Source organism: Heptranchias perlo, chromosome 1, assembly GCF_035084215.1.
Source record: "Heptranchias perlo isolate sHepPer1 chromosome 1, sHepPer1.hap1, whole genome shotgun sequence".
Lineage (NCBI taxonomy): Eukaryota > Metazoa > Chordata > Chondrichthyes > Hexanchiformes > Hexanchidae > Heptranchias > Heptranchias perlo.
The window spans coordinates 40,145,051-40,153,965 of NC_090325.1; positions in this window are offsets into that span (position 1 = coordinate 40,145,051).

The following is an 8,915-nucleotide window of genomic DNA, read 5'->3' on the forward strand; positions in this document are numbered from 1 at the left end:
TCTGTCTCCTCTGGTTCTCGACCCTTCCACCAATGGGAACAGTTTCCCTTTATTTACTTTATCTAAACTGTTCATGATTTTGAACACTTCTATCAAATCTCCTCTCAACCTTCTCTGCTCTAAGGAGGAATTGTGTCCTGTACACCAAAATCTAAATCATTAATATATATCAAAAAAAGCAGTGGTAATTGTAACAACTCCTGAGGAACATCACTGTTTACCTTCCTCCAGGCCGAAAAACAACCGTTCACCACTACTTTCTGATTCCAGTCACTTAGCCAATTTCGTATCCATGCTGCCACTGCCCCTTTTAGTCCATGGGCTTCAATTTTGCTGACAAGTCTATTATGTGGCACTGTATCAAACATGTTTTGAAAATCCATATACACAACATCAACCACACTGCCCTCATCAACCCTCTCTGTTACCTCATCAAAAAACTCAATCAAGTTAGTTATAAACAGATTTTGCCTTTAAGAAATCCGTGCTGGCTTTCCTTTATTAATCCACACTTGTCTAAGTTACTATTACTTTTGTCCCGGATTATTGTTTCTAAAAGCTTCCCCGCCACCGAGGTTAAACTGACTGGTCTGTATTTGCCAGGTTTATCCTTACACCTTTTTTTGAACAAGGGTTTAACATTTGCAATTCTCCAGTCCTCTGGCAGCACCCCAGTATCTAAGGAGGATTGGAAGATTATGGCCAGTACCTCTGCAATTTTCACCCTTACTTCCCTCAGCAACCATGGATGCATCCCATCTGGACCGGGTGACTTATCTAATTTAAGTTCAGCCAGCCTTTCTAGTACTTCCTCTTTATCAATTTTATTCCATCCAGTATCTCAACTACCTCCTCTTTTACTGTGACTTTGGCAGCATCATCTTCTTTGGTAAAGACAGATGCAAAGTACTCACTTAGTACCTCAGCCACACTCTCTGCCTCCATGCGTAGATCTCCTTTTTGGACCCTAATTGGCCCCACCCCTCCTCTTACTACCCGTTTACTATTTATATGCCTATACATGACTTATGGATTCCCTTTTACGTTAGCCACCAGTCTATTCTCTTATTCTCTCTTTACCCCTCTTATTTCCTTTTTCACTTCTCTATAATTTCTATATTCAGCCTGGTTCTTACTTGTATTATTAACCTGACATCGGTCATACGCCCTCTTTTTCTGCTTCATCTTACTCTCTATCTCTTTCGTCATCTAGGGAGCTCTGGCTTTGTTTGGCTCTACCTTCCCCCCTCATGGGGATGGACCTAGACTGTACCCGAACCATCTCCTCTTTAAAGGCCCGATGTGCGATTACAGTTTTGCCTGCCAATCTTTGATTCCAATTTACCCGGGCCAGATCCTTTCTCAATCCACTAAAATTGGCCCTCCTCCAATTAAGTATTTTTATTCTAGATTGCTCCTTTTCCTTTTCCATAACTAATCTAAACCTTATGATACTATGATCACTGTTCCCTAAATGCTCCCCCACTGACACTTGCTCCACTTGACCCACTTCATTCCCCAGAACTAGATCCAGCAATGCCTCCTTCCTCATTGGGCTGAAAACATTCTGATCAAGAAAGTTCTCCTGAACACACTTCAGAAATTCCTCCCCCTCTTTGCCCTTTACACTATTACTATCCCAGTCTATATTAGGATAGTTGAAGTCCCCCATTATCACTACTGTATAGTTCTTGCACCTCTCTGTAATTTCCCTGCAAATTTGCCCCTCTATATCCTTCCCACTAGTTGGTGGCCTATAGAATACACCCAGTAGTGTAATGGAGTCCCTATTATTTCTTAACCTAACCAAATAGATTCTGACCTTGACCCCTCACCACCAACCCCCCCACCCACCCCACCTCCTTTTTTCCTTCCCTATCTTTCCTAAACACCTTGTATCCAGGAATATTTAGTACCCAATCCTGCCCTTTTTGTGAGCTAGGTCTCCGGTTTCACCACTACATCATTTTCTCATGTGGCTACTTGCTCCTGCTGCTCACTAACCTTACTTTCCACGCTTCGTACGTTCACAAACACGCACTCTAAACCTAGCTTAGATATGTTTGCAAACTCTTGCAGACTGATTCAATCTTTGTTATTTTATAATTGTACTATCAGCATCGTGCTGTTTTGCTTATGTGTAATTCTTAAATTTTGGAAATAAATTGGAACACTAGTTTTAGTCTGAATGATATGGTCTGACAACTTTGTGTTATCCACATTTTGGACAAGACAGTATTGTGTGGCAGGCAGTCTGTGTAACTTGTGGTGCAAAATAATTCTGTAAAAGGTTAATTGTTAGCGCTGTGGCATGCTACTGCCATTCACCGTACACATCACTGCACTCATCCACTTGCCTGGATGAGTGCAGCTCCAACAACACTCAAGAAGTTCGACACCATCCAGGACAAAGCAGCCCACTTGATTGGCACCCCATCCACCACCCTAAACAGTCACTTCCTTCACCACCGGCGCACAGTGGCTGCAGTGTGTACCATCCACAGGATGCACTGCAGCAACTCGCCAAGGCTTCTTCGACAGCACCTCCCAAACCTGCGACCTCTACCACCTAGAAAGACAAGAGCAGCAGGCACATGGGAACACCACCACCTGCACGTTCCCCTCCAAGTCACACACCATCCCGACTTGGAAATATATCGCCGTTCCTTCATCGTCGCTGGGTCAAAATCCTGGAACTCCCTTCCTAACAGCACTGTGGGAGAACCTTCACCACACGGACTGCAGCGGTTCAAGAAGACGGCTCACCACCACCTTCTCAAGGGCAATTAGGGATGGGCAAAAAATGCCGGCCTCGCCAGTGATGCCCACATCCCATGAACGAATATAAAAAAAAACATAAGGGAGTAAGTTTTTGATCATAACGGATTTGCCTATGAAACTGAATTTTGTTGAGAACAAGCACAAAAAAAGTTAAGAGAATGATGAACAAGTAACATCTAAAACAAAAAGTTCACCATTTCATTTACAGACACACTTCCCCGAGCAACATCAATAACCTACTGATTTCAGTGTGTGCCTCTTTTCAGCCCTACCCCCCAAGAAATGATGGACCATGCACACGATTAAATTTCTGCTCTGATCAGTTAAAATTGGTCACCTTAAAGGGGCAGACCAGAGTTAAACACACTTTAGCAGCAGACGGCTTTTCTCAAGGCAGTTTTGTTATGCCTTTTAGAAAAGGGTTAGCAAACTTAAATACTCCCCTCCTTATATAATAATATTCACCCCAGAAATGCGCAAGTGGGTGCATCCTGGCTGGTGGCAGCTGCCACCACTGATCCGCCCTGAAGGAGGTGAAGCTATAATCAGGCCTTTGGTGCTTGGAGGGCACATTAGGGATGCTGCCCCCAGCAAAAAAGCTGCACAGTGCAGCACTGTAGCTGGGTGAGGAAGAGGGAGTGGCGTAAGGCCTCTCAAAAGCGAAATGAGAGAGCTCTCCCTTTGTAAGGAGGTCGTTCCTACTTTTAAAAAACGTTGCCCCTGACATATTCCACCACCCCACTCCCACCATCCCCCACTTCACCCACCAAACTCCAAACCATCTCCCCCCCCCCCACTCCACTTCAGCCTTCGTACGATGTGTAATCACATGTGCTTTTCAGCAGAGATCACTAGATAGAGATTAGGAGCAGGTCCAGTTGCAGATTTTTTCTTTTTCTTCACCCAACACTGAGGCTAATTGTAGTGCTCCTAACCATTGCTGTCAATGAGAATCATAAAATCATACTGCACAGGAGGCCATTTGGCCCATCATGCCTGTACTGGGTCTTTGAAAGAGCTATCCAATTAGTCCCACTCCTCTGCTTTTTCCTCACAGCCCTGCAAATTTTTCCTTTACAAGAGTATATTTAATTCCCTTTTTAAAGTTACTATTCTATCTGCTTCCACTAACCTTTCAGGCAATGTATTCCAGATAATAACAACTCACTGTGTACAAAAATCTTTCCTTATCTCCCCTCTGGTTCTTTTGAAGAGCTAACTTAGCACAGACCTGAGAATAAACCTGGGATTTTCCTGGTCTGTATGTTTCAATATCACAGTGGACGGTCCATTTCCCATTTGCAGATTTTCAAGATGTTACAAGGATAAGGGGTTAAAATTATGACTTTTTTCACTAGGTTCAGGGTGACTTCAAGATTATGAAGAGTTATGAAAGAATAAGTTGTGATTCCCACCCTGGGAATAGCACTATTTAGCTGATATACAGAGCACAGCTGAGCAGAGCAGGGGGAAGTGGCAAGAAGGAACAGGAAGCACCTCACTGGAGGTGGAGGTCAACTCTATCCACAGCTGTAGGCAACAGAGATCCAGATTTCCCAAACCCAGCTTTTAAAAGAAGTATGATTCCAGAGCACAAAAGATTGTTCCAACAAAACATCAGGGAATCAGGGCAGACCAGGGACTGATGCCTTTAACCAGTAAACCTGCAGGGAAGGTCAGAAATGGGGATGTTCATTCACAATTGCACAGTGTTTCAGTTCCTCAGATAATGAAGCAGTCCGTGCCTGCATGCAGCAAGACCTGGACAACATCCAGGCTTGGGCTCATAAGTGGCAAGTAACATTCGTGCCAGACAAGTGCCAGGCAATGACCATCTCCAACAAGAGAGAGTCTAACCACCTCCCCTTGACATTCAACGGCATTACCATCGCTGAATCCCCCACCATCAACATCCTGGAGGTCACCATTGACCAGAAACTTAACTGGACCAGCCATATAAATTCTGTGGCTACAAGAGCAGGTCGGAGGCTGGGTAATCTGCGGCGAGTGACTCACCTCCTGATTCCCCAAAGCCTTTCCACCATCTACAAGGCACAAGTCAGGAGTGTGATGGAATACTCTACACTTGCCTGGATGAATGCAGCTCCAACAACACTCAAGAAGCTCAACGCCATCCAGGACAAAGCAGCCTGCTTGATTGGCACCCCATCCACCACCGGCGCTCAGTGGCTGCATTGTGCACCATCCACAGGATGCACTGCAGCAACTCGCCAAGGCTTCTTCGACAGCACCTCCCAAACCCAGGACCTATACCACCTAGAAGGACAAGAGCAGCAGGCACATGGGAACACCACCACCTGCACGTTCCCCTCCAAGTCACACACCATCCCGACTTGGAAATATATCGCCGTTCCTTCATCGTCGCTGGGTCAAAATCCTGGAACTCCCTTCCTAACAGCACTGTGGGAGAACCGTCACCACACGGACTGCAGTGGTTCAAGAAGGCGGCTCACCACCACCTTCTCAAGAGCAATTAGGGATGGGCAATAAATGCTGGCCTTACCAGCGACGCCCACATCCCATGAACGAATAAAAAAAATCAGCACAGACCAGGGATCAGTGCCATTACTGCATTCACCATTGGAGAATTAGCACAGACCAGGGATCAGTGCCATTACTGCATTCACCATTGGAGAATTAGCACAGACCAGGGTTTGGTGCCTTTATCCAGTAAACCTTCAGGGAGTCAGGACAGACCATGGATTGGTGCCAATACCCACTAAATCCACAGAGCAAAACTCATTTAAAAAAAGGGCAATTTCTGTTGAATTTGTGAGCCTTGCTTTGTGAAGTGCTTCAGTGCTTTGGTGAGATTGTTGATCCAGTGAAGTTTTTCACTTGTGAACTGACAATTGATTAATTAGATATTGTAACATTTTATTGTAACATTAAGGTACTGAGTGTACCAGGTGTAACAATTTTTGGTCCATTCGATACAAAGCATATGAAGTAAGGGTCAAGGTCTTCTGTTAATGTTCAGGGCATGTCTTTTCTCATCTCTGCATGAGTATTTAACCCGAATTCCCTGTGTCTATTTGCCTGCGCATTTTGACTGCCACTCTGTACCCCAGACCATTACTTCTATCTCCGCTTTTCTCCTCTCTTGGCCCCTCACAGGATTTTCTTTTCTGTCTCCTCCCTTTCCCATCATCCATTCATGCCACCTTTCATTTCTCCCCTCTTTTTATACTTTTCCCTCCCCAATTCTTACCCCAACCAATTATTACTCCTTCCAGTCTCCTGCTGTCATCCCAGGCTTGAATTGCTCTTGGACAAGCCCACAGCTATCCTTTATGTTTCTCTTGGCATTCTCCGAAGGGACCATTGAGGCACCCATTGCTGCCTCCTTACCAGCAGGATCCTCAACTGCCCTATCCTGCCCTTGCCGGCCTCCCTTCCCAGCACCCATGCTGGGGGTCAACTTCACCAACTCCCTTCTCATGCTGCTCACCCCACCCATCTTTGCCACCTTGGACCAATAATCACCGCCTCTCGCTACATTTGCCTCCAGAATGTTCGTTCACAAGGCTCTTGCCATCCATGGCTTGTAGTTAGATTTTGAAAAATGGCAAATGCAATTGCAAAGCCAGTTATGTGTGTGGCATGCATGATGTGGGCCTTCCTGGATCCAAAATATATCCAGAAGAAGCACACGTGCATTAAGTGTTGGAAGATTGTGATGCTCGAGCAGAAAGTTTGGAGCTCAAGCACGAGCTGACCGTACCATATAGAAGAAGAAAAGGTTTGTGAAACATAAGTTCTAGTAAGTGGCTACTCCACAGGCAGAGAAGAGTCAGGAGCACGGGAAATGAATAGCCACTCATAGGGTAGGAAGGAAAAGCAGAGAGAATCGGGAATTCCCCTGTGCACCTGAAGCTATCGTTATTCATTGCTGAGTGCCTGTGATGAGGACAAGATCAGACATACAGTGGAAGACGGCCATAAGCAAGGCCATGGCACTGTGAAGCAAGTGGTTACTCAGGAGGACAAAAAGAAACAGGAGAATAGGCAAGTGATAGTGGCAGGAAATTCAAACAGTAGAGAGATGACAGCCTTTTTGCAGCATTAAACCATGATTTCTGAATGGTGTGTTGCTTCCCTGATGCAAGGGTGAAGGGCATAACGGAGTGGGTGGAAAAACTTTTGAAAAGGGAAGGAGAGCTGCAAGAAGTCATGATCCATATAGGAGCTAATGATGTAGGAAAGAGTAGTATGGAGGTCTTGCAGAGATAGTATGAGGCATTATGATCAAGGTTGAAGAGCAGGACCTCAAAGGTGGTAATCTCAGGACTACATCCTATGCCTACGCGCTGGCCAAATTAGACAAGGACAGATTAGATCCATTAATGCTGCTCTGCCTCCACCAAATGCAGGCCTCTCTGTGTGGTGAGGTTGTGCAGTATGTAACACTCTACCACGATGTGGGAGACCCTTTGTGATGCATATTGTATGACGCTCCCAGTAAGTGCACAGTAAGCGGGTTACTGACGCCCTGATCGCCAAGGCTGAGCAGTACATCACCTTTCTCATTGACCTTGACAGTCAACACGCGAGAGAGCTCAGGGATTTGCAGCAGTGGCTGGATTCCTCTGTGTGCAGGCTGTCATTAACTGGGCCCCAGAACACCAACCAGTAACATCAAGTCACCTGAACCTTTGCTTCAACATCCCTATGGTGTGCCTGATAATGATCCTGGTGGGCCCCTGTCTTCGATTATATCTGTGTTACTCAGGGGTGTCATAAGCCACGTCTGTCGAGGGTATCCCTTGTCATCCTGTCACGTTCCTGGATTGGTTGAATCTTGGGGGGACTGGCACAGGATAAATGAAATGGCTGGATACCTTGGAGGAGCGTGCATCATCCTGTTTCTGTGATCGGCCACATCAGCACATTGATGGAATTGTAACCTTTTTATAAATGTTACTGGTTGGTGTTCTGGGGCCCAGTTAATGACAGCCTGCACACAGAGGAATCCAGCCGCTGCTGCAAATCCCTGAGCTCTCTCTCGTGTTGACTGTCGAGGTCAATGGGAAAGGTGATGTACTGCTCAGCCTTGGCGATCAGGGCGTCAGTAACCCGCTTACTGTGCACTGCAGACTGGGAGATGCAGCTGATGTCCCCTGAAAGGAGCTATTAATGAAGAAGCTAAGAGCTGTGGTGACTTTGACAGCCACTGAAAGTGAGCCCCCTGGTTCAGCAGGCAGCAGGTCCTGTTGCAGGAGGCTGCAGCGGTCTGCAACAGCCTTGCCTGGAGAAGGGCAACCTCCTGAGGCCCTACTCTTCAGATAAATCCAAGAAACCGACTCTTGGCCTGTAAAGACTGTGTGCTGGATACTAACCTCCTACGAGCAGCCCACCAGATCTGCTGTCTTTAGATAGGCGCAGCTACTCCTGGTGCTGGTTGCTAAGGCTGCACCTCATCCTAGAAGTGTTCCTTCATCCAGAAGAAACTAGCAATAATAGCACTCATGATAAGCAGAGAAGTTGTGTAGTGAAACCTTTCAACTGCTACTCTCTAGCCTGTCAGGATTCAATGGCCTTTTGGCACACGTGTAATTTCATGCTGTATTGGAAGGCCTGCCAAGGAAAGTGTCTTAGTTTGGAGGAATCCGCGTCCAGCTTGCATAGCATTCTGTCTCAGGTTCTCAGCACTCTATAGTCTACCATAGAGAGAGTGTGACCATCATGGATTCTGCAGAGGGCCCTCACATCAGGAGTGCATGTCACTAGCTTTTGCAGCTTTGTTGGAAGCTCAAACTTCTGCCATTCATCTTGAATCGGTTGTTGGACCATCAGGGGTGTTATGCCACGTAAAACACAATGGTTGGAACTTTCAACTTGGGTGGGGGCGTAAAACAGGTGGTAGCAATTCGGCCGCCTGTTATTCACCCCATCTCATTTTTCTTTCCATTGACAGCAATGGAAAGAAAATCAGGTGGGGTCTATAATGGGCGGCTGATCTGTTACACCCCTTTTATGCCCCCATCCTAGTTGAAAGTTCCGCCCATTGTGTGTTACCATTAAACAGTATATCTCAGTCTCACCCGGAACAATGCTGTGGGCGATTGGCCGGTATATTACATAAAAATTGATCAACAATTATTTGTTATGTG